Source organism: Rattus norvegicus, chromosome 8 (genome assembly GCF_036323735.1).
Source record: "Rattus norvegicus strain BN/NHsdMcwi chromosome 8, GRCr8, whole genome shotgun sequence".
NCBI lineage: Eukaryota > Metazoa > Chordata > Mammalia > Rodentia > Muridae > Rattus > Rattus norvegicus.
Genome location: NC_086026.1, coordinates 43652791 through 43679465, shown reverse-complemented (window position 1 = coordinate 43679465; position 26675 = coordinate 43652791). Strand labels below are relative to the sequence as shown.

Below are 26675 nucleotides of genomic sequence, written 5' to 3'. Positions count from 1 at the left end.
GTTCACCAGGCAGCTTTCTTGCAGCAGAAAGGTTGGTCTTACCTGTGGTCCCAAGGCTCAAGTTCGCTCGTGGGGTGCTGCCCACGGGCTCTCTGCAGCGGCAGCAACCAGGAAGATATGCGCCGCCCCTTCCGGGAACTTCAGTGCACCAGGGTTCCAGATGGCCTTTGTTGTTTTCCTCTGGCGTCCGAGATGTGTATGCAGAGTGCAGTCTCTTCTGGTTTCCCAGGCGTGTCTGCCACTGTGAGGGTTTAGCTCTCCCTCTCACGGGATTTGGGTGCAGAGAACTGTTTATCCGGTCTGTTTCCTTAGGTTCCGGCAGTGTCTCAGGCAGGGGTCCTGCCGCTCCTGGGCCCTCCCCCACGGGAGCCCAGAGGCCTTATACAGTTTCCTCTTGGGCCAGGGATGTGGGCAGGGGTGGGCAGTGTTGGTGGTCTCTTCTGCTCTGCAACATTAGGAGTGCCCACCTGACCAGGCGGTGAGGTCTCTTTCCCACGGGGTCTGGGAGCAGAGGGCTGCTGCAGGCCGGGATCCGCAGGTGTGGGCCTTCGGTAAACACAGGAAGTGCCGGGTCCTAGAGGAATTCTGCCTCTGTGTCCCAATTCCACCAGGCAGCTTTCTTGCAGCAGACAAGTTGGTCTTACCTGTGGTCCCGAGGCTCAAGTTTGCTCGCGGGGTGCTGCCCACTGGCTCTCTGCGGCGGCAGCAACCAGGCTATATTTCTTTTATATCTGCCTCTCCTTATTTATCTGTCTCTGGTTCCCTCTCTCTCCTCTCCCTCTCAAACTATTCTTCCACATCTAGATGCTTTATTAAATCTTAGGATTATTCTTGTCAAGTTAATTGTCTTTTCCTTGTACCAGAACAACACATCATTCCTAGTACAATACCTATACCTCTGAATTGGACTTTTCTATTTTTAAAGAATATCTTGTTGATTTTGTCACTCATGGTAATCTCAAATCCAGATATTCTCCACCCAAGGATCACTGTCTAATAAACTATCAAGTAGACTGTAGTTTCCACCTCCTTTTTCTGCTCACTTATTGTAGGTGTGTGGTATTATTCCTTGATTCCTGGTCTCTAAAAAACATTCATTAGCCTTTCCCTTCTGAAATTTGTCACGAAATCAACTTGCGTATACTTTTGAATTAAAAAAAATCACAACAGAATTTTGAATCTTGTTTCTGGAATCTTCAGGTATAAGGGGATATCTCGCCAGATTGACAATTGCGTTTATAATCTGGGTGTGCTGCCTTGTGCTAAATTTCAGCCAGAGACATTATAGTACACAACTGTTAGAACAAAATTTGAGTCCCACAGCATCTTCTTACCTGTTGTAGCTTAAGAATAAATCACGTTGCTTTTTAAGAGCTTTGAACAATGCCAAACACTTTAAATATGTATGATTATGTTGATGTAGATGAATGTGCATATATATGTATATATATATATATATTTAATGATATGACTTCCATTACATCTTCAAATCCCAAATAACATAAATAATGAAAAGTATAAAATTTTTGACCTTCTGAAAAATAACTCGGAATAAAAATTAGGGCACTGTACTGTTTATTTAACATTCATTAGGAACTATGCTGTGCAAAAGATATTGAAATGACAGGTTTCAAGTGCTGATATAAAAAAAACCATCACACACACACACACACACACACACACACACACACCTACCTTGCACATATGTCCGCATGCACGCACACACATACAACACCACACCACACACCTTCAAGGACTAAAATTGAAAGCTAGTAAATATAGTTTAGGCAAATTAAAATTTTACTAAAGAATCAGAAAATGAGATTATAAATTCAGTGTTTTTGAGTACTATAAAAATGTTAAAGAAATTCAAAATATAGGATACATGTAATATAACACCAGATCTTAATTGAACCTAAAACATAAATGGAGAGAACAAAGTATGATGATAAAATGATAATGAATGTATAAAACACTCTTTCCCTCATATTTATTTGCCCCAGCTGATAAATTCTTTTACAAAGGTAGTGAGGACTTAATAAGAGATTTGTTGCACAAAAGTTAAACACATGTCCGTTGCAGAAATAATAGAGGGGAGGAGTCAACAAGTTTGCTTCATAAGCATTTATTCCCTATGAATCATGTAATAATTAAAGGAAATTTGTAATAGTTTAAAATTTCATATAGTAAACCCCAAGTATACTGAAATATAATTTGTTAAATGGGTATATTTAGTTTACACAGTACTGGAAATGAAATAGAATCACAAAACCTTTATACCTGATACTAAATAAGACACTAAAAGTATCTATATTATTCTACAGAAAATGGCAAAGTGTTGTAAAGGTGGTGGATTTTACTTTTTTTATAAATATTATTAACTTATTCTTTTATCTGTGTACCATCTCTCTTGATCTTACCTACCCCAGTTTCCCACACACTTAACCTGGAAACCTCAAACAAGTCATTATCTAAGTTCAATGTACCTTCACTGACTCATGATCTCCTTGTCCTTGTCATGTTCAGAAGACAGCAGCCTCCAGCACCCATTTCACTTCTTTCATTTTATCTCTCTTTCTCTGGTTTTCCTGAACCTTACAAGGGATTTATAGATACCTTACTTATGGATGAGCATTGAACATTCAATCTGAGCATTTGGACCAGTTATGAGACATTGCATGTATTGATGCCCACTGCACATAGAAGTTTTTATATCCAAAGTGGAGAACACTAATGTACATGTACAAACATAAATATTTAAAAAACAGATTGACAGCATGTCCTTAAAAAATCAAACTCCACTTAGATACTCCCAAACCTTCAGCTCTAACAGCTTCTCAGCCAATTTTTTTTTACCAAGTTTACATTTCCAGCCATGAATTCTTTTACTCTTGTGGTACAAGGTTCAAAGCTACTATAAATGGAGATTTTTGCTCCCAGAACATTTTTGCAATGATTGCACACGTATACAAATCCTGCCTGGCAAATACGCATTACAGCATTCAATATACCTTGCTGGGTAAAACTACTGATAACTTTTCTCCCACAGTAGACTGCACATCATGTTCTAAGACAATGAAAAGTGCCCAGCAGGAAGGAAATTTTCTAGGTCATTTCCAACATGCTTTCTCCATATGCTACAGCCACAATGAAATTTGTCTTCAGATATAGTGTCTTCTTCTTTGGTTCAGGGAGACAACCAAGAGCAGTGGAGATATTCTTTATGTTTTAGGATCCCCTCTGGCATCCTTGAGTCATAGGAAAATATCTCACATTTGGCATTGAGTTTTCAGTTATCATCCCATATCTTATTGGTGAAACATTGTCTTCCATGTATGGTACATGTCACTAAAGACTTCTTTCTCATAAATATACCTTTTAAATATTTGATTTGATTTTAATGTCCTTGTCCAGGTATGTAGTTAAGCACATGGATTCAAGTGCCCTCTGAGGCTAAGGCATCAGATTCCTTGATCCTGAACATACAGGCAGTTTTATGTCACACACATGGATGGTGGAAACCAAACTTTCATCTGCTATGAGAGCACTATGAGACTTTAACCACTACGCCTTCTAAATAGCCACTACTACACTTTTAAATTAGTGTGCAATGTAGTAAGGTCTGAAAATGATAGATTTTTTTTTATTTTTTTTTGATTATTCAAACCTGACACATCCTTATATATCATCATTCCTTTCTGTGCTTAGACTTTTATCCCCTACTTTCATAGCACATGTATTCTATTAATACTCTCACCCCATAAGACCTCTGACCTTCCTATTCTCATAGACTATTTCTAGCTTTCTAAATTTGACAGATGCTCCAAATTAAATTGTTGAGTCTAAAAAGTTAGAAAGAGATGAAAAGTGGTAACTTTTAATCAAATAATATTGATATATACATTGAAATATGGCATATTCCATTCATAAGCAGAAACTAACAGGTTGTGTTAAAACTATGATTGTGTATATAAGTTAAAATTAATTATATATATATATACACACACACACACACACACACAGAGAGAGAGAGAGAGAGAGAGAGAGCTTATCATGACATTGACCTTTAAAATGCAGAGTTCTACATTAGCTTAAGAACATTAAAACTGTCTCAGAAAATGAAAGTTAATACATGGAGTCCCATCCCTAGAAACAGAACTGTAAACAAGTAATAAGTACTCAGAGGAGGAGAATTAGCATCTTCCAGGAATGAATTCCCATACAGTTGTACTATGTAGAACAGTAAGCTCTCAAATCCTATATATACAAACAAAATAGCCTCAGCAAGTTGTGCACTTTATTTAAGATTTATTTTATTTCCTCTACCTTAATAATTTCTTTAATATATGTATATATACACATAAGAATTTAATTTCCAAGTCATCTAGTAACATTTTCTTTACATTTATTTATTTATTTATTTATTTATTCATTTATTTATTTATTTACACATATGCATATCCCCACTTGGTACTTTTTGTAAAAGGCACATTTAGATGCCTTCTGAACCATAAAGAGGTACTTAATGACAAATACACTTGATCTGTAGTTATAGGTGGTTGTGATTTCCCTGAAGTAGATCTTGTGATCTAAATTATATCCTTTATCAGAATGTTGCATGACCTTAATAACTAAACTAACTTTCTAACTCATAATATATTCAAGTTACCTGTCACTTTTTCTTAGAACTACTGAGGAAGGCCTTTTCAAATGTGTGGTCATTAATTACTTACCTTCTTTAAATTCAATAACAGTTTTCTCAATAATTTTTAGTAGAAGTTAATAAAATGTTTTGATATTTTACCAGTTCAGATTCCAACACAGGGATCCTCTGAAACCAGGTTTGAGAAATTCCAACCATCCAGACTACTGGTTCACAGCAGAGTTCTTCATATTTCTATAATTGCTTTCTTATAGGTTAACAAAAACTGCTTCCTCTAATAGTTAGCATATATAATAAAAGAAAAACATATAGCATTTGGAACTTGCCGAAGCAGCCTCAGCCTTTAATGCAAAAACTTGCATCTGAGAGGGAAGGCATGAGGTAGAGATGTAGCAAGATAGCTTCTGCAGAGGTGGTGGTTAGACTTGGTCAGAAAGACAGATGTGGAACCCTTTACCATGCTGTAATCTCAAGAGAAGCACTTGCCCCCGCCAGCGGGGAACCAGTTATTTGTGGGGGTAGAGGGGGGCCCATACCTGCGGGAGAACGGGTGAGAAAGCGGAGCTAGACCAAGCAGTGTCCTTGTCAAGGTCTGTTTATTGAGAGTAATATACAGCATTTAAAGCTCTGAAGCAGGAATTGAAGCAGGAACTGAAGCTTAGGGCGGGGGGAGTACTGGGAAGTGCACAAGGACATAAGGTGAATCATTAAACCGCAAGACATTCTCCTTAGACAATGAGACAACAGTCTTCCGGGGACATGTTCTCTCTTTAAAAAGGTCAAGCCCTTCTCAGGCTTTGCCTAGTCAAGCAGTCCTGTCCCCAACAAGAAAGCACATAGTTGAGTCTGTCATGGATTCATTCTGGCGCCTCCTTTAGATTTCTGTGGAAGAACCAGAAAATAAGCAAACCCTCCAATCTCTCCTATATCCCTGATGTGATAGCAGCATTTTATGTCTCAAATATGCTGAAGATATGAGGATTCCTTGGAAAGAAAATTGAGCTGGAGAGGGCCTTTAATATGTAGACAAGGTAATAGGAGATTAAAAGGCCTAAAATTCATCATGTACATTATCAAGCTTAAAAGAAAAAATAAATTAATGGGGCTGCAGAAATTATTCAGCTTTTCTTTCAAAGACCATGACTCAAGTCTTAGAATCCATGAGGTGGCTGATTCTAATTAGATAACTAATTCTAGTTACAGGGAATAAAATAATAATGGTGCTGAGGTTACCTAGAAGGGAATGGGGAACAAGAGACATGAGGAAGGATGCCAAGATAAGAGTCTGATCAAGGCAACAATTTTATTTTTTCTTAAGGCTGAATTTATACCATAACGGGGGTAACAGAGGGAGAGGGGAAGTATGAAACATTTAATCAGGCCAAGGACACGGTATTCATGTGGTTAGGGAATTGGCTGATGTTGATAGGATGTTAGAAAGGCCACAGGTTTGTCATATCTATTGGTCAGCAGGATGTTGTTTGTTCAGAAAAGTTGCAGGTCATCACATTGGGTATCTTGACGTCAGATGTATTTCTCAGCAAGGTCACAAGGTCATATCATTATTCATCTTGACCACCATATTTCTATTAGTGTTCTGCAGTTGGCTGGGGATTTTTCATGAACCCAGTCATACTTAACTAGCCATAATAATAGCTTCAATATTGGAGGGTTTCAAGACATCGCTTCCAGCATCTCCCCCTTTCTTATAATCATGTGAAAAGGTGACCAAATGGCTGTGCTGTCCTGGAATGAGCCCCTCAGGAACTGCTTCTGTCTTAGGTTGGAGTGATATTTGTCACATGGCCAAGAGAACCTTGTGGCCAGGGTCTGTCATGGGATAAGGCAGCAGCTAATGGGAGCCTTCCTGTCTTAGGACCTTTATTCGTGTATATATCACTCTCTTACCCATCATTGACTGTCCAGTTCAGCACGCAAGGGTGACAATTCATTGACTTTTCAGCAAAAGCATCAGGACATCAGGTAGAAAAGAATGTTGGCCTCATTTGGCTGAAGGACAAAAGTGTCCTTGCCTGGGCTAGGAGGGGATGTGTAGGTGAGCTTGACCCTCATCAAAGGCATCCTCAATAGTTAGCCTATGATAATATACCTGAATAGGTTTTGCTGCCATATTATCTACCTGTTGTTTAATAAAGCTGGTCAAATGATTAAATGTTCAATGGCCAAAAGATATAAGCAAAAGAAGGCCTATTAGGGGGTCCAACAGAGAGGGAAGCAGGGTGGAAAACCAAGGGGAGGTGGCAAACCAATTTTGATACCGGTTCTCAGCTTTTTCTCTTTGTTGTTTTCTCTTTTCTAATCATTTTATGACCTATTTCATGCTCTCTTTAACCATATTCTAACACACATGAAGTATACATTCACTGCCTTTCTCTTACAAACCAGAATTCAGTGTGATTGCTCAAAGTTGGGAAATTAAAAGTCAAAAGCCAATCAGAAAGAAGTAGATTTGTTAGCCTGTATGTTTTATGTAAAAGAGGGACCAGACAACTGTTCTTTCTGATCAACCTCTGCCCCTTAAAGACAGTATAGTTCAAAATTAAAATAGTCAGATATACTTAAAACTCTGCTCTCTTTTAGATAGATGTGGAAATTTAAAAATTGAGTGAATTTATATGATTGTAAATGTTTACCATGAACTATCATAGAAGGGATGCCACCAGGCAGAGAATTACAATTTTAACTGATATTAAACATCTCAAATAATTTGGATAAACCTCAGCATTGAAGTATAAACATATAATAAAAAATAAAGACATGCATAGGTATCCCGTGCATGTCATATAAGAAATAAGCAAACCCCATGTAAGTACAGTACAGCATCAATGACTGAAAGTTAATAATATGTTGATACATAGAAGGAAAAGATAACATATTGAGTGCCATTGTTGAAATTCCGAAAATGATGTTAATACCCAATTCAATTTGGGTTCCTACAACAACCATAATTGCATTATCTAAAAATCCAAACCCTATGAAAGGTATCTCATTATGGAAGAATACATATCTCATCTGTCCTGGACTGGGTGGTAGAGCTTTCAATTCTTCTTGTGCAATGGCAGTGGACTCGAAGTGGTGCAGTTCTTCGAGAAAGTACCTCGTCTCAGTGGAGTGCAGGCTGTAGATGAAGTTGCCTGTGTGCTCTGTGCTGTGTTCAGTGCCTCCATGGGCTTCTTCTTGGGATGAGTGCCAGGAGCCAAGGAGTAGGAATGTACAGACTCTTTTAACAATTTTATGGTAAATATAATCCCTGTGTTGGCACCCGATTGAAACATTTTATGGCCCCAAGTATATCCACGTGTCCAATCCTGGTTTCAAATCGTAGAGGTAAATTTAATATTTAGGGGGAGGTACCATCCCCTTGTTTTAGAATTAGAACTTTCATAACAGGAATCTGGGACATGTATATTAGCAGGGCAGGTGATATTGTAAGTCAAACAACAGTGTATTTGGTGACAAAATTCTTAAGAACAGAGGAAAGGGGCCAGGCAAGAAAGCTAGGGGTTGACCTGCTGAGAGCTGGTGGAACAAACAGATCAGGTGACAAGTAGCATTCAGTCACACAGCTAAATGAGGAAGCTTTCTTGGGACAAAAAGACCATTGCAAACATAAGTGCAAGCCTTGTGCCTATAAAACAGAAAGGCAAGCAGAGGGGCAGGTTATCGGCCGTCTCTCTGGACTTAGACTTTCCCTTAAGGAGTACCTCCATTCAGTGTCAGGTTAGTGGCTCTGCCTTTCAAGAGACTCAGCCTCAGAATGACCCTAGGATTCCAGTAAGAGTTACAAAAGGATGGAGAGATGGTTAGGACCTGCGTGCTAGATGCCAACAGACTGACAAAAGTATTGTATGGCTTGTTCACTTTGGGGGAGGGTCGTCCGGGCTGTCAGACATGCCTGGTGACCTTGTGTCAAAAGACCAGGAGAAGATAGTTTCTGAGTATTGAAGGAGGCTCACCCAGGGGGGTATGATCTGATTGAAGCCTTGGGTATCAGAGTGCAAGCTATAGTTAAAGATAACTGGTTATAAGGACTCTTTCTACTGACATACCTGAGTCAGGGGTCACAATTCATTGGGCTTCCTGCCTCTTACAACCAATAAAGAGGTTGCTAACACTGGAATACTGACCTTTAATAGAACTACAGCCCTCCCCCATACCTCTGAATTCCAGGACTTCAATATTTGCCCTTCATCAAGCTGTCTCACTGGGTTGGAGGGCCATGGAAAAGAAAACATTGATCCTGACCTTGGGCACAGCCTCCAGTTGGAGTAAGCTGAAGAGCTGGTGCCAAGAATTTCTCCTGTAATCATCCTAGAATAAAGCCTGTTCTGTCTGGCAAATCAAAGTTCCTCGCAGTGTGCTGCAGAGTTTCTGAAACTATTTTAGGGGCTCCTGCCCCTCAACCTGTGGCATTTTGACCACAGGGGCAGGAACTAATTATTTCATGGATAGGATCAGAGGCACTCTCTACTTCAATGATGACTAACAGGGAATGTACTTAATGTTGGAGACTGACTCTTCTCTTGGAATAGGTCTAGCAGATAAGGCAGGCTCCCTCAAAAAAACTTCATTTAATGAATGATCTCCTTCTGTGAGCAAGTGTTGAAATTCTGGCTACTGAAGATAGCAGTTGGAATTTCTTTCATGGCTCATAATAATCTTTAAAACAACCACTAACTCTCTATTATCCTTTTGTTGTCAAAGCGCTAGCCCCAACCAGCAGCCCCTTTGCCTTGAGAGTCCTCTTTTGCCAGCTTGGCCTGAGCTGTGCCACTGCCCATGAGCAGCCTGCAACTTGCTTGCTAGTAGGCCTGCTCACCTGCCACCCTTAGCCCCACACTTCCCTACTCTGTGCTGTCCCTTCCTTAGAAGCTGTGAAGGCCTAAGCAAAAGGGACATCCTTTCATCAGGATTCAAGGCAAAGCTTTCAGATTCTTGTAAATGCCTTCTTCAGACATGATCACTCGATAACCTGGAGTCCATACACATGTGTCATGAACTGTTAAAATTAGCTAGACTGGACCAGGGAAGCAAAGGGAGAGGCATTTCTCCTTGGGGAGGAGGCTCAAGAGAGAAAGACAAAACTCCCAGGTTGAAAATAATTGCTCTCAAGCAAATCATTCCCAAGTTAAGCACCAAGAGGACCAAGTAAAACTCATTGGCAAACAACACAAACAGTTCCATGATTTCAAACACAGTCTTAATTCCATGATTTTAAACACAGTCGTCAGTGCATGATTTCAAACACAGTTGTCAGTCCAAGTCCAAAAGTGAAACAAAAGCCAAAAGATTCTCGACTATATCACAGAAATCATACTAGACAAACAAGATGAAGACAATGCATCCTATATGCAATTTCCACAGATGCCTGATGCATTCAGTTCATGGCCCAAATATCAGCTTAACCTTAGCTGCTTCTGGAATGAGGTGGACTGTCTGATCCCACCTCCCAAAGGGATTCTATAGTTTTCTCTAGATTCCTTTCTCCTCCTAGAGCATCCTTTAGGGCCTGTGGCCTGTGACAACTAACATGTCCTCCTGTCACAGCCGTAAGCCCGTCACAGGACCCACAGCATCCACTGAGGGGACACTAACCCCTCTACAGTAGAGGACTCAAGCACCCCTCTGAAGGGCCTCAAACACTCCAGACAGCAGACACAGACAACATAAGACAACATGAAACAATGAGGAGACAACATGACACAGAGACAAAACAGAAATTAACACAGAACACAGACCACAGATTTGCTCGAGCTTACCTCTGATCTCTTGGCCAATTGTGGTCTGGGGGAGCCCAGTTCCAAGCTGATGCAACAAAATGTTGTAAGAACCCATTGTGGCCTTACACCAGGAGCACCACCCACAGAGCACAGATTGACAAAGTGACTGCTGCAGTAGCATGAGTGTATAAGGTTTTCAATCCACGTATGTGGGGTTGCTCACCAATGCAGGGAGAGGCAACCTTGAACCCAAAAAGCATGCAACTTTTATTCATTACAAAGGGCAGACTTCAGCAACAGGATTAGCTGGCCCATAAAACAGTAACTAACTCTGCACTATCTTTTGTGTCAATTGTTCCCTCCTGGGGTAACTATGGACAAATATTTCCTACAAAGTATAATAATTTCTTTAAATCTTTTTCTTAACCATATTCTTCGTGTCCTGAGTGACTCCCTGAGTCCTGTCACAAAAGGTGACTGTAGAATGCTTGTCTCATCTCTCACCACTAAGATCTGTGTTGTCCGTGGAGAAACACACTAAGCTTCTTTTTTTTTGTTCTTTTTTTTGGAGCTGGGGACCGAACCCAGGGCCTTGCGCTTCCTAGGTAAGCGCTCTACCACTGCGCTAAATCCCCAGCCCCCACACTAAGCTTCTTAACCAAGGTCGGGCACTCCATGGTTTCCACAAGCAGGGGAGCAAAGGCTCCAAGGTGGGAAGCAAAGTCTCTGAGGGGAGCAAAACCTCCTAGGGGTCAAAAGCTCCGAGGGGGAGCAAAGGCTCAACCAAACAAGGAAGACAGGCCTGTCTACTCATGGGGGACAATGTTCCTCTCCAGGAGACCTCCAAACAGCCTCATGCTGGGCGCCATTGATCAACAATGGTGCTGAGGGTACCTGGAAGAGAATGTGGGGAAAAGAGACATGAAGAAGGAAGCCAAGACAAGAGTTCGATCAAGGCAACAATTTTATTTTTTCCCAAGGCTGAATTCATACCATAAGGGGGTAATGGAGTGAGGGGGGAAGTTTGAAACATTTAGTCAGGCTAAGGACACAGTATTTGTGTGGTCAGAAAATTGGCTGGTGTTGACATGATGTTAGAAAGGTCACAGGTTTGTCATATCTATTGATCAGCAGGATGTTGTTTTTTCAGAAAGGTTGCAGGTCATCACACTGGGTATCTTGATGTCAGATGTATTTCTCAGCAAGGTCACAACTTTATCATATCATTATTCATCTTGACCATAAGATTTGTATTAGTGTTCTGCAGCTGGCCAGGGATTTTCATTTAACCCAGTCATACTTAATCAACCATCATAATAATATCAATAATGGAGGATTTGAAGGGCATTACTACCAACACTTCTGGACTCTAAATCCAGTAGGTTTACACATGTTACACAGAACATGGTTTTTGGTAAAATACCCATATGCATTTAAAATACTTTTTTGAAATAATAAAAAGTAAAGTTATGAAAGAAATTAATTAAAAATTCTAAGCATAGTGGCTTTGCAGTATAATTTCAGTCCTTGTAAGGCAGAGACAGACAAGATTTGTGAGTGATCGATAAGCCATGTCTATATGAGAAAATGCAGGTTACCAAAGGATACAGTATGAAGTCTTGTCCAAAATTTCAAAAAGGAAATAACAGAATTTGCCTGAGGTGAAAAGAATGGTAGGATGAGAAAGTTAAAAACCAATGAAAGTGCTTGGATAGATATGGAAGCTGATCATGGGCATATTTATGAAATGCCCCTCCTTTATTCTAGTCACTTCTGCAAACACCAGAGAGGAATGATTCTATTCCTCAGACTGTAGGACTTTTCTATCCTAGTAAATTACAACAGATTATAGTTCATTTAGATTCAGAAACCAAGCAGTGGAGTAACACTTAATGAGAAAGGCAACTACTTTCTGTGTGGCTAAGACCTATATGTAGCCCTAAAACTCAAGAGGGTGCCATACTTAAGATATTTAGAAGATTTCCCATCCCTGATTCTTTTCTCCATCTGAACTTCTCTAAAGAAGAAATTCCTATGTTTAGTCCCTAGCAGAAAATATAAGAAAAACAAAATGTCTGTAGCTCTAGGCAGAAACTGGTCAGAAGTGGGCAACTTTGGAATAATCACAGAGAATTATTTTGGTCAAGGATGATCACAGCTGCAAAAGTTAATATTAAGAATTACCTTTCCTATCCCATAACCTAGAAGACCACAGTCTCTACTAAAGATGTACAAACAACGCCTCAGCTCTTGACAGAAATGGTCCTCCAAAACAAGAAAAACCCTAGATAACCTTTCTGCAGAAGTCAGACCTGTATATGCCCTTATTAATGAAACTTTTTTGTTTCTGCATCAATAATTCAAAAGAAATAGGGGGAAAAATCTCGGAAAAATCAAACAAAAAGATTAAACCTGACAGTGTATAACTCGGGAATTAGTACAGATCTTGTTAGGACAGCTTTTGGGTACCTTTTCTCTGTTAGTTTAGGCTCTCTTTCTTCTTATTGCTTCTTTTTTCTTAATCCTATTTTTCACCTTCAACTTACTTAATGTTCAAGTACAACTACTTAACAATGAACATGGACCACATGTTGATCACTGCTGCTTGAAATTTTCCAGCCTATCAACATCACTGATTCTAGATCACATCATAATTTTACTTTCATCTTTGATGATTCACTATGTGTTTTGAGAGTTTCCTAATCCCTCTGGCAAATTTTGTATGGGCCTTGGTAGACCATGTGAGTATATACAACAGCTATCTCTATAATCAAAATAATTCATTGGAAAAAACTTCACCATTGTGCGACCATATAGTACTATATCTCTGTCTACTCCTACACTAGAATCCCCAAAACACACCCTTGTTTGCACCAAGAATAGAGAAGGTAAAGATTTATTAACTGAAAGATGGTTTCAGGAAACTTTAAGCATCTGCTGGCAAGGATGAAAGAATATAATCAAGAGAAACAATGAGCCCAGACCCAGAATGTGGGGCCTTGACAGTTGAGGACAAAAGTTCAGTCAATATGTATACAATAGTACCTGTCATTAATTTCCTGTGTAAGTGACTTTCAGGATGAATGGCAAGAACTGATATATCCTACAAGATGCAGATTCTGTTAAAAAGTCTTTCATATACAAGAACATACATTGAAGGATAAGATGGTATGGCATTTGCTTGCCTCAGCAGTACATATACTAAAATTGGAATGATACATCATGGACCCTCCACAAGGATGACACACAAATTCATGATGTGTTTCATATTTTTGAGTTAAGAAGTGCATGCTGAGAGGAGCCTATTACAGTTCTTTCCCCAGAGGCTTAGCCAGAGCATGTCAAATACAGAGGAGAATGCTAGCAGCAAACCATTGAACTGAGAATGGGGTCCCCATTGGAGGGATTAGAGAAAGTATTTGAGGAACTGAAGGTACATGCAACCCAATAAGAAGAGCAATAGCAACAAGCCATAGTTCCCAGGGACTAAACCACTACCCAAAGACTATGCATGGACAGATTCATGGTTCCAGCTGCATATGTAGCAGATGATGGCACGGTTGGACATGAATTGAAGGGGAAGCCCTTGATACTGACACAGCTAAACCCCCCCAGTGTAGGGCAATGTTGTGGTGGGAGTGGGAGGGGGAACACTCTTATAGAAGAAGCAGAGTTGGATGGGATGGGGCCTTATGGCTGGGAAACCAGAAAAGGGAATAAGAATTGAAGGGCAAATAAAAAAATATCCAATAAAAAAAGAAGGTATGGCATATTAGAAAAAAAATAAGGTATCAGGACATTACCTTAGGGAAGGGAATGTAAGAGTAAGGCCCATATTTTAAGACTAAGGCACAATGGAAGGTAATTAGAAAACTACCTAATGCTTATTATGCCACATGGCAGAAAAACACTGCAAAAACACTTGAGATGATGAAAATTTTCTTTATGGGTTTGTTTCTCCGGACTCAATGTTCACTATCTCTGAGCACAGAGACTGACCACAGTGGTGCAGAACTTGTAGGAGGAAGGGTAAAGGGGCACTTTACAGGTTTATTGAACCCTTGAGAACAATTTGAAATTAGATGCTGGCTCAACTTATTGCTTTTCCTTTAAAGAAAAATACTAAAACAGATTTGATTGCCTCCTACATTCTTCATGTTGACAACTGGGGCTAAAATTGATTAAGAGCAGTATGTGGAACGATAGTAGTCTTCATGAAACCATTAAGTCTTCCTTCCATATTACCTATGGCTAATTGTACAAATATAGAATACAAATGTTTAGATTTTTAAATAAACTCCCAACTATCATGATTCACCCTCAGATCATGTCAGTTTTCTTCTTTCACTGACTCCAAACCTCCTCTGTTGGCCGTGAGCCACACTGTAGCTGGACTCAGGCAAATAAGTTACTAAACCTCTTTATGGTGTTCTCTTGTGGATATCAGGCATTGCCAGCAGCATCAGTTAATGACTACTGAGGACTTCTGGACTTCTAATAACAGATCCTGAATACTTGGAGACTGACATTGTGACTTCTAACACTTTCTCTGAATACCTAGGGTCTAACTCCTCATGGCGACAGATGTTTCATCACAAATGGCCAACCTCAGGGAAAGATGAATGATGCTATAAAATATAATACAGAAGAAAGTGATGAGCTACTCATGTCTAGTAAAATCACCATCCCTCATAAAGGACAATCTACATAAGAACAGTAACTTTCCCTTAATGTTAATGAAGGATCACATTTACTCTCATGGGATGACTCATTCATATTCTCTCTCTTTCTCTCTCTCTCTCCCTCTCTCTCTCTTTTCTCTATCTCTCTCTCCCCTTTCTCCTTCCTCAACCTGTCACTGTCCCTCTCACTTTCTCTCTGCCTCTCCTTCTCTTTCTCTGGTCCCTTTCTCTCCTCTCTATCTCACACTGCTCTTCCACATATAGATGTTTTATTAAATCTTATGAAAATTCTTGTCAAGTTAATTGTCTTTTCTTTGTACCAGAACAACATATCGTTCCAGGTACAATACCTATACCTCTGAATTGGACTTTTCTATTTTTTAAGAATATCTAGCTGATTTTGCCAACCATGGGAATCTCAAATGCAGATATTGTCCTCCCAAGGATCAATGTCTAAGAAGCTATCGAGGACACTGTAGTTTCCACCTGCTCTTTCTAATCACTTATTATAGGTATGTGGTATTATTCCTTGATTCCTTGTCTCTCAAAAAGGTTCATTAACTTTTCACTTCTGAAATGTGTCATGAAATTAACTAGCCTACACTATGATTTTCAAAAAAATTCATGACTTATAGCAGAATTTTGAAATTCATTTCTGAATTCATCAGGTCTGTGGGGATATCTCAGCAGATTGAGAATTGTGATTATACTCTGGGTATGTTGCCTTGTGCTAAATTTGAGCCAGAGACATTATAGTACACAATTGTTAGAACAAAATTTGAGGCCCACATCATCTTCCTACATGAGGTAATTTATGAATAAATCACTTTGCCTCCAAGAGTTGTGAACAATGCCAAACATTTTAAATATTTATGATTATTTTGCTGTATATAATATATTTAAAGATATGACATCCATTACGTCTTCAAATGCCAAATAACATAAATAATGAAACTATAACACCTTTGACCTTCTGAAAAATAACTCAGCATAAAGAAAATAGGGCACTATACTGTTTATTTAACGTTCATTAGGAACTATGCTGTGCAAAAGATATTGAGATGCCAGCTTACAAATGCTGACAAAAAATAGCATTCTACAAACACACAAGCACACACATACAAACACACACCACAACCACCACCAGCACCACCACACCCCTTCAAGGACTAAATTTGATAGCTCACAAATGTAGTTAAGTAAAGTTACATATTTTTCTAAAGAATCAGAAAAAAAGATTATAAATTCAGTGTTTTTGAGTACTATAAAATGTTAAAGGAATTCAAAATATAGGATACATGTAATGTAACAACCGATGTTAATTGAACCTAAAATATAAATGTAGAGAACAAGATATGATGATAATGATAATGATAATGAATGCAGAGAACACTCTTTCCCTCATTTTAATTGGCCGAGCTGATAAATTCCTTTAAAATAAGAAAAAGCAGTGAGGACATAATAAGGGATTTGTTGCACAAGAAGTAAAACACATGTTAGTTGCAGAAATAATAGAGGGGATGAGTCAAAATGTTTGCTTCCTAAGCATTTATTCCCTATGAATCATGTAATACTTAAAGGAAATTTGTAGTAGTTTAAAATGTTATACAGGAAACCCCAAGTATACTTAAATATAATTTGTTAAACAGGTATATTTAGTTGACACAGTAGTGGAAATGAAATAGAGCGAAGAATCGTTTATAAACGATTTATAAACGTTTATAAAAAATAAGACACTAAAAGCGCCTATATTATTGGGCAGAAAATGTCAAAGTTTTAGAAAGGTGGTGGATTTTATTTTTTTATAAATATTATTAACTTATTCTTTAACCGTGTACCATCTCTCTTGATCTTACCTACCCCAGTTCCCCACACACTTCACCTGGGAACTTTGAACAAGTCATTATCTAAGTTCAATGTACCTTCTCTGATTTCATGATCAGCTTGTCCATGTCATGTTCAGAAGACAGCATCTTCTAGCACTCATTTCAATTCATTCATTCAATCTCTTTTTCTCTAGTTTACAAGAAACTTGTAAGGGATTTATAGATACCTCATTAGGGATGAGCATTGAACATTCATTCTGAGCACTTGGACAAGTTATGAGTCATGCATGTTCTGATGTCCACTGCACATAGAAGTTTTTATGTGCAAAGTGAAGAACACGAATGTATATGTACAAACATATATATTTAAAAAATAGTTTGATAGCATATCCTTAACAAACCAAACTGCAGTTGGATACTCCCAAACCTTTGGCTCTAACAGCTTCTCAGCCAATTTTTTTTACCAAGTTTACATTTCCAGCCATGAATTCTTTTCTCTTGTGGTACAAGCTTTAAAGCTACTATAAAGGGAATTGGTTGCTCCAAGAACTTTTGTGCAATGATTGCACCAGTACACACATTTTGCCTGCCAAATAGTCATTATAGCATTCAATATAAGTTGCTGGGTAAAACTACCGATAACTTTCCTTTCACAGAAGGCTGCACATCAGGTACAAAGACAATGAAAAGTACCCAGCAGGAAGGAAATTTCCTAGGTCAATTCCAACATAATTTCTCCATTTGCTACAGCCAGAATCAAATTTGTCTTCAGATACAGTGTCATACTCTTTGGTTCAGGGAGACAACTAAGAGCAGTGGAGATGTTCTTTTTGTGTTAGGACCCTCTGGAGCCTCCTTTAGTCATAGGGAAATATCTCACATTTGGCACTGAGATTTTCAGTTAACAACCCTTGTCTTATAGGAGAAACATTGTTTATGTATGTATGGTACATGACATTAAAGTATTCTTTCTTATAAATTATACTTTTAAAATATTTGATTTGATTTTAATGTCCATGTCCATGTATGTAGTGCATGAGGATTCAAGTGCCCTCTGAGTATAGAGGCATCAGATTCCTTGATGCTGGAGTTACAGACAATTTTGGGTCACACACATGGGTACTGGAAACAAAACTTTCATATGCTACAAGAGCACTGCATTACTTTAATCACTCCACCTTCTAAATAGCCACTACTACATTCTTAAATCAGTATGCAAAGTAGTTAGATCAAAATAGATATTTATTTATCTTTTTGTTTTCGTTATCCAAACCCTACAATTCCTTATATATCACCATTCCTTACTGTGCTTACACTTCTATCCCCTACTTTCATAGCACATGTATTCTATTCATATTCTCACTCAATAAGGCCTCTGACCTTCCCATTCTGATAGACTGTTTCTAGCTTTCAAAAATTGACAGATGCTCAAAATTAAACTGTTGAGTCTAAATGTTAGAAAAAGATGAAAAGTGGTAACTTGTAATCAAATAATATTGATATATAAATCGAAATGTAGCATATTCAATTTAAAAGCAGAAACTAACAAATCGTGTTAAAACTAATATGTGTATATAGGTTAAAATTAATTATGTACATGAATAAAAGAGGAGAATAGGCTTACCATGACATTGACATTTAAAATGCAGAGTTCTACATTAGCTTAAGGACATTAAAACTGTCTCGGAAAGTGAATTCATGGAGTCCCATCCCTAGAAAAGGAATTGTAAATATGTAATAACTACTCGGAGGAGGAGAATTAGCATCTTCCAGAGATGAATTCACATACAGTTGTACAATGCAGAGTGGTCATCTCTCAAATCCTATATATACAAACACCAAAACCCTCAGTGGGTTGTACATCTTATTTAAGATTTATTTACCTTTATCTTAGTAAGTTGTCATATGTATATATACATGTATATATTCATATATATATAATATTCATATATGTGTTTATATATGAATTTAATTTCCAATTCATCTAGTAATATTTTCTTTACATTTACTTATTTATTAAATTATATATTTACATATATGCATATCCTCTTGTTACTCTTTTTAATAGGCAAATTTAGATGCCTTCTGAACCGAAAAGAGGTACTTAACTATAAATACACTCGATATGTAGTTATCAGTGGTTGTGATTTCTCTGAAGTGGATGTTGTGAACTAAATTATGTCCTTTAAGAGAATGTTACATGACCTTAACAACTAAGCAAATTTCTACCTCATAATATATTAAAGTTTCCAGCGACTTCTAAGAATTCCTGAGGAAGGCCTTTACAAATGTGTGCTCATTAATCTACTTACCTTCTTTAAACTGAAAAACAATTTTCTCAATAATCTTTAGTAGAAATTAATAAAATGATTTGCCATTTCCCATGGCAAAACAAAAGACTTAAATCCTTCAAAATCATTTTAAAATGGACAAAATTAGAAGACACATTCCTCATATCCATATTCGATAGCTACTGTTGTCCTTGTTCAGTACATGTTTAAACAGTCAAGTTGATAAGACATCATGGGTGTAGGTTCTGACATTGACAGCTCACACAATTTCATAGCAAACTCCAGGATCCTCTGGCTCTTATCCTCTTTCAATTACACCTACAAGATGCCAAATCCTTATGCCCAGTGGTTCTTTTGTAGGTATATCTGTTGTGACTTGACTCTATAACCCCTTTTGGTCTGTTGTTGTTTTATGAAATTGCCTCTGACTTGAACAAAAGAAAATTTTCTCATGTACCCGAAGTTTAGGAAGTATTGCATAAAGTTGGTGAAGATTCAATGGCCTGGTAGGCCATTTTCTGATTCCTAATTGACCCTCTTCTGTGTATTCACACAGAGGAGAAGAAACCAGGAGTCCCTTTGTATTTTTCCTTAATAGAAACATGAGTCGTATCTGTAATAGTTCTATTCTCATGACCTAATGATCTCCCAAAAACCTCACATCCAAGTTTTATTACCTCCAATCCAACACCAGTGATTCACACATCTGGTTCATAAGACTCATAAGTGAAGCTGAAAGTGAACAGTAGTCCATAAGTCACATAAACAGTCTCAACACTAAGTCATTTTCCATCACAATGTTTTATTCAACCAACAAAATGAAACAAGGAAAGATATTACAATTAGTATCTGTTGTTTTGGGAAGAAATTATTGAACACCTAAAAGATTAATGACTAAAGGAAAATATTAACAACATAAACAATGAACTTAAATGAGATAGAGATTGGGAATAGTAGGACCCAGGTTATACAAAGAATAAATCTGGAAAAATTGGAGAGGTTGTTTTTTGGAAATGGTAAAGTCAATGTACTGCTAAGGGAGATGTAAGAAAGTATAAAATAGTGTTGAGGATTTAGCTCAGTGGTAGAGCACTTGCCTAGGAAGCTCAAGGCTCTGGGTTCGGTCCTCAGCTCTGGAAAAAAAAAGAATGTATAAAATAAATCTCTTCCACTGTTTTGGGAGGTAATCCCACTAAGTAGAACAATCTATTTTCAAAATCACAGAAATCCATCAGCTTCTTCTTCTCATGAGCTGGGATTTAAGCTGTGAATCACCATGCCTTGTTATCAATTATGTTGTTCATGTCACACCACAATAGTACCAACATCACGTGAAATGCATGGAATAAGACTGAAAGAATATGCTAGAGGTGTAATTTGATGGAAATACCATTGGAAAATGCACCATAGAAGTAGTCATCAAGTACAGGTGTCAGCTCTTCCATAGTCAATGTTGGAGAACCATCATCTGACTACAGTATCAATTTAAGTCTTCTTGCATTTGTGAAAAAAAAGGTCAATATGAATCCCAGAGTAAAAAGTGTATGTAATCTGTCAATCATGGGGGCATAGAAGGAAGGAAGGAAATCAGTATCTACAAAAGGGTAGGAGCACAGAGGTTGGTGTAGAACACAAAGTTTTTCTCTATTCCCAGCTGAGCTCTCCAACTACCCACACCAGATGCAGAGTACAAGGTGTTGTTAAAACTTGGGCAGTGCTGGAATAGAGACTGAATTGTTGTAAGGGTCCAGGAGGAAGATGAAGTGCTAAGGACTGTCCTTGGAACAGGTAAAGATAAGCTAGGCTAGTAAAAGTTGTTTCACAACAATTTGTCCTTTCAAATTTTCCTTTAATTTGTCTTATTTCCCAAGATCAATGTTTCATTAAGGCACATGTGAGAACATTCTTGGAACACATACTGGATACAGCCACCTGGTGAAGAAGTAAGACAAGGGTCAAAATGTGTGTGTGTGTGTGTGTGTTTGTGTGTGTGTGTGTGTGTGTGTGTGTGTGTGTGTGAATTCAGTGACTCAGAAAATGAGGAGTCAGTCTCCAGTGAGATTGGTCATAGTCAGAAAGAATACTAAGATCACATCTGTAGACATCATCCCTCATACCATAATCTTCTTACAGCCAGGACACCAATCCCAAATTTCCTAAGTAGAGTTTTAGGGAACAAATTTCGTCTACCTGATTATGTCTTCCTAGCAATCCTCTGCAAACCCTTCAGGGACTTACCAAATGTGAAATTTCTCCTTGAGGTTTGCTCCTCTAAGAACCAGTGATTGCCGTAGAACACAGAGAGATATTTCCTCCTTTAACAGGAAAGCTCATTCCCCAAGTTTCCACTCCTATTCCCCAGGGATAGAGAAGTGCACAGCACTTGAGGGAAAGTATAATCCATCATCTTGAGACTTCCTGTCTCACATTCCATAAGAAGCTTCCCTCAAGGTTCAAGGAACACATTTCTTCATTTTTAGTATCACAGAAACTATCCAGTTGGAGCTGAATGTAGTGGACTGGAAGCATATCAGAGATAAAAAAGGAAAATCAAATTTAAGAGGTTCCTTTGAGGGCAGGCTCAAGCATCAGACAAGAACTGGGACAGTGGCTCTGATAAATAAATAAAAAAGAATGTTGCTGAAGGTCTTACCCTTCTGAGGTGCGCCAAGACATTGGAATCATAAAATCAAGAATTGAGGAGAGCTGAAATGATTCCCAAACCCAAATCCTACATATAGAGTAGGTAGTGGGAGGAACCACAAAGTTCTCATGCAGAGGATTGGGCCCTCCATGTCTGTACATCTGTCCCCAAAATTTCAGTGTCTTCATACCATCAACCCATCATCATGATACACTGATGTGTCAATGCCCACACCTGCACGGCACTGAGAACTGGGAGTAAGCCTGCGGGATATAAAAGACACATATGCAGGTTATTTGTGTTATGAAGGATGTGAATTCTGTAGCTTTGTTCACTGAATACATACCCCAAATTGACCTAAACCTAGGAAGCACAGTGGGAAAACCCAGCTCTAGACCAGTAACAAAAGACTGAATACATGCTCCAAATTTACTGGGGAGAAATCCAGGAAGACAAGCCTAAACCCCAGGATAAAGACTGAGAAAAAAAGACATGAATGAACTGACCATCTCCAAGGTGGTTGCAACCAGGCCAGTGCATTCCTTTGTTAGGAACAAAAGGCTTCCACAAGCATCAGCAGGGCTCTGAAGAGGTAAAACCCTGAAGGGGATCCACGAGTCTCTGACAAGTCCCCCTATTTTATTTTTTATTTAGAAGTCATCCCTATTTTATTTTTTATTAAGCAGTGCTTGTCTTAGGTCATTTTGGGGTGGCAACCGCTTTCTTATCTCTGGAAAAACTCTGCCAGTTTCAGAGTTTCCTGTCTTAGGTGAGGATTGGTTCCAAAGAGATGCCCTTCCTTGGCTAATTGCTCCTATGGAAGGCCTATAATCTGCCTGGCAATAAATTTATTGTGGCATTGCCCTCACTGAGGGGTCCAGGCAATGCAGTTTGAGTTCTTAAATGGCCTATAAACATACAGCACATTCTCTGAAAGAGTGGTAAGTGCTCCTACACAAGCTTTATTAACATAAACATTAAACATTAGAGATGCCTATTTCTGTAAATATTGTCCAGATTCAGCCTTACATAGAAATATCCGAGCTGGCAGCTTGAGACCGGGAGTTGAGAGTAAGCAAATGGAGTCTTCCTCATTTTGTGAGGGTGTACTATCAACTCCATTACCATTTCCAAAGATACGGGTGTAAGTCTATGGCTTTGTCAGTCAGTTGCCTGAGCCAGAGCTCTGAAAGGACAGCGAGTTGTCAGACATTCTTGCTGAAATTATCACTCACTGATTTCGTGTAGAAAACTTGCCTCCAATCAGTTGTATAGCATAAATAATTGTAAAGTTTGAGGGTTCACAATATCTGAAAAAGGAAAAAAAATAATTAATTGTAAACCATAAGCCACACATTGACTATCAGTATATAAATTGAAAGCTTGATTTTTCAACATGAAAAAACAGTGGCTACAGCATGTAATTCAATAATCTGTGCTGAACCAAAGGGAAACTCAGGAGAATAAACTTGTGATCCAATTATACATGTTGCCTTTTCATTAGATGAACCATCTATAAATAAGGTAAGCTCATTTTCTATGGGCTGTATGCACAAATTAACAGGAAATACAAAAGCATGCATAGAGTAAAATTATCAATTTTGTCTGAAAAATTTGTATATATAATAGGCCAAATATCAGTATTTTGTAATAACCAATTTAGTTGCTGTTTGAAATAAGGCATGTTTCACAAGGCTTCTTTTTAAAATACTTCCATGACTCTATCCTACAATTCTCTATTAATACAACAGCTTTATCTCCCCTGAGGATATCAAACAAAAGCTTAAGTCCTCTGGTAAGGTGAGGAACTTAGAAGCTTAAGATTAATTTCAAATATTGAATAGTAATATCGAATCTTTTCTGGAACAACTACTCCCCAAAATATAAAGCTCACTGTGAGAGTAAAGGTTTGTAGTAAAAATTTCCACTACACTGAAAGATTCAAAATCCTAACTTCTTATATTGAAGCAGTGACAAAATTACTAATATATGGGGCTGTTAGCCCTTATTTTATAAAACTCTTCAATGATATTACTTCATGGGCTCTCCAAAATTATAGGCGAGTTCATGAAATGAAACCCTTTCACAATCACCAGAATGTAAAGAAATGGCATCAAAATAATCCTCTATATCTATCTTGAAATGGCAGTTGGAGTAAACAAACAGGCTATAATGCTCTCGCAAGTTCCATAACAATCCCTACCTGTTTGATTTTTTCTTAATTAAAAAGAAGTGTGAGTTAGCCAATGTAACACTGGCAATCCTTAACCACAAATGTTAAGTTCCCCTTGCCACACCAGAGCACAACCACAACTTCTTAAAGCAAAGCTCAACCTCCAATGAATAAATTGGTCTCCAAAATCCAGTATCTCCAAAACACACAGTCTATCCCTCATGCTATAAAGATTGATTACCAATTCCTGTATGTGAATGCATGATGGTGCAGCCTTCAATACCTTAACAAAGAGTCCTAAATTCTTTTATAAGCCTTGTTTTGAGGATAAGAATTCCATGAAAATATTATCTCAATTTAGACCTATTTCCCTGGGTTGTCTTATGACACATATTGTCTAGAATGACTCCATCAAAATTACCAATTTTAAGCCAATTTTCTGTTACCAATGCTACAGTTTTTTAACCATATCCACTAACTAAAAGCCAATAGTCTATAACCAAGTCATGTAGAGCATATTTATACCTCTAAAACCAATCAGAAACAAAAAGTAAGTGTCTACACATAGCTTTAATATTTAGAGTAAAGATCATTTTTATTTTTTCTAGCTGTAATTTTAAGAGAAGGAACTTTTTACGTGCTAAGTCCAATAATCCCAGTCAGGGATTTTCCACTGTGAAACAATTATCAGCTGAGAAGCTGAGAAGCTCTGATGCCTTTAAGATCAGTTGCTACAGACTCTCAGCCCCTGGGGAGCTTCTCCAGCTGACTTAGGCTCCTAGCTATAGGTGCAGGACTCCAAAGCACAATGGAAACTGCTTTTTATTTATTTGTTCCTTTTTTGAAACAAGTTAAATCCAAATCAAGGCATGAACAACCAGCAGATAAAGTTTTTTAACCATTTTTATCATTTTACCTTTTCTTTGAACATGAAACATTAAACATTTAAGCAGCAAGAAACCACAGACATAAACTGACAGACCTGGACAGCTTGGCGCACCTAGGAGAGATAATAGACATAACTAGATGGTGTCCCACCAAAGGGACCCATTTATCCTACCTATGGAACCCAGAACCAGAAATAAGCATTTCTCCAATAGGAGCCAGCAAAGAGGCAGGTTGTCTGCTGCCTTCCTTCTGTCCCTAGGAGAGTTCTGAAGAAGCTTAAGCTCATTTTCCTTCTCTTTCTTCAAAGCTTCTGCAGGGAGTCTGGGCGGTCTGTTTTCTCCAAACCTATTCTCTCTCATATATAGGGCATAAACTATCTCTAGTCAGGGTCCAAAGACTAAAACATAAGTAAAAAAGAACATATAGGCAAAAATGCTTTACCTGTACCTTGAACCCCCCCCCCCTTTTTTTATACAAGTTTTACTCATGCTAGTCCAAATCACTGAGGCCTTTTCTCGCACATCTTACCCCAATACATCCCTCCTTCTTTGCCAGCCAGCTTCCCAGGATGCCCCGTCAGAAAACCTCTTTCTCAATCTCGGTGAGACCTCCATTTGTCGATCCCCACACCAATACTGCACTGAGAACCAAGCATAAGCTTGTGGGATTAAAAAACACACATTTGTGGGTTATTTGTGTTAAGAAGCAATGTCAATTCTGGAGCTTTATACACCGAATATATACCACAAGTTGACCAAGTAGAAAAATCTACGAAGCACAGTGGGAAACCCTGACTTAAGACTTCAGTAATGAAAGACTGAATATGTGCCCCAAATTTACTAGGGAGAAATCCAGGAAGACCAGACTAAATCCTAGGGACAAAGACTGAGAACAAAAGACAGGAACAAATTGACCAACGCCCAGGTATATTACCAGGTGTGTTAATACCAGGCATTTCTTTGTTAAGAACAAAAGGCTTCCACGTGCATCAGCAGGGGTAAAAGACTGCAGGGCAACCAAAAGGGTCTGAAGAGGGGTGAAACACTGCAGTGGACACAGAAATCTCTGACAAGTCCCCCTATGTTTTTTTTACTAAGCACTGATGAGATTAGAAATATTAGAAAAAGAAAGATGGAAGAAGAAAGCTATAGGGTAAATGTAGTCCAGAATGGTTATGAGATCATGGAGATTAGTGATTTAAAGTGCATCTTTAAAAGAATTTGATCCTTCCACCAAACCTAATCTCCACAATGTCCACACATCTGTGCTGACCAGAGTGCCTGACATAGGTACCAGACCCTACCACATGTAAGGATCTTACTTTTTTGGAAACCCACCCACAAAGAGAGGTCCAGTTGGGGTTAGAGGTAATGCTTCTCAGTGCTGTGAGATCTAGAATCAGAGAACAAGACAGAGCACACAGGTTCCCCCATCAACAAGACCCATTTGTATGTAAATCTGAGTTGGAAGGGTGACCAGTGGCATTCTTCTCCATGGACCTAGTATATATCTGGAGAGAGCTCATTCTGTTCATGAACCGTGCTCATCTCTCCTTCTATCCCTTGTTAGACAGGTACTTGCAATGACTTTATGCATTTTTATCAACTTTCAAATTGGAGTTCATAACTCTATGTGCAGTAAGTGACATTGTAGTCCTCTCAAGAAAACTGATAATTAAAGCTCTGTATTCTGAGCATTCAATACAACTAAAACCAGCTTAAAGAACAGTCATAATCAACTGACACATAAAGAAAAAAACAAAATTAT

At 38.4% G+C, this 26675-nt stretch overlaps 1 long non-coding RNA gene and 1 pseudogene across 9 annotated transcripts in view; one reads left to right on the top strand and one right to left on the bottom strand.

Annotated features, from left to right (window-relative positions):
- Positions 1-1508: 1508 nt before the first annotated feature.
- The window catches only part of LOC120094112 (uncharacterized), a 34164-nt gene continuing 8997 nt past the window's right edge, over positions 1509-26675 (bottom strand). The window contains exons 2-5 of one of the 9 annotated variants that reach the window (XR_010054129.1): positions 24937-25566; positions 21857-23157; positions 21442-21722; positions 1509-20336 (exon numbers count right to left, since the gene is read on the bottom strand). This is a non-coding gene — a long non-coding RNA (uncharacterized LOC120094112). Of the gene's footprint in view, positions 23158-24936; positions 25567-26675 lie in introns of all 9 variants that reach the window. The other 8 variants (XR_010054128.1, XR_005488047.2, XR_005488050.2 and 5 more) reach the window with 8 other exon arrangements.
- On the top strand, positions 13582-13678 carry LOC120094413 (U6 spliceosomal RNA; annotated as a pseudogene).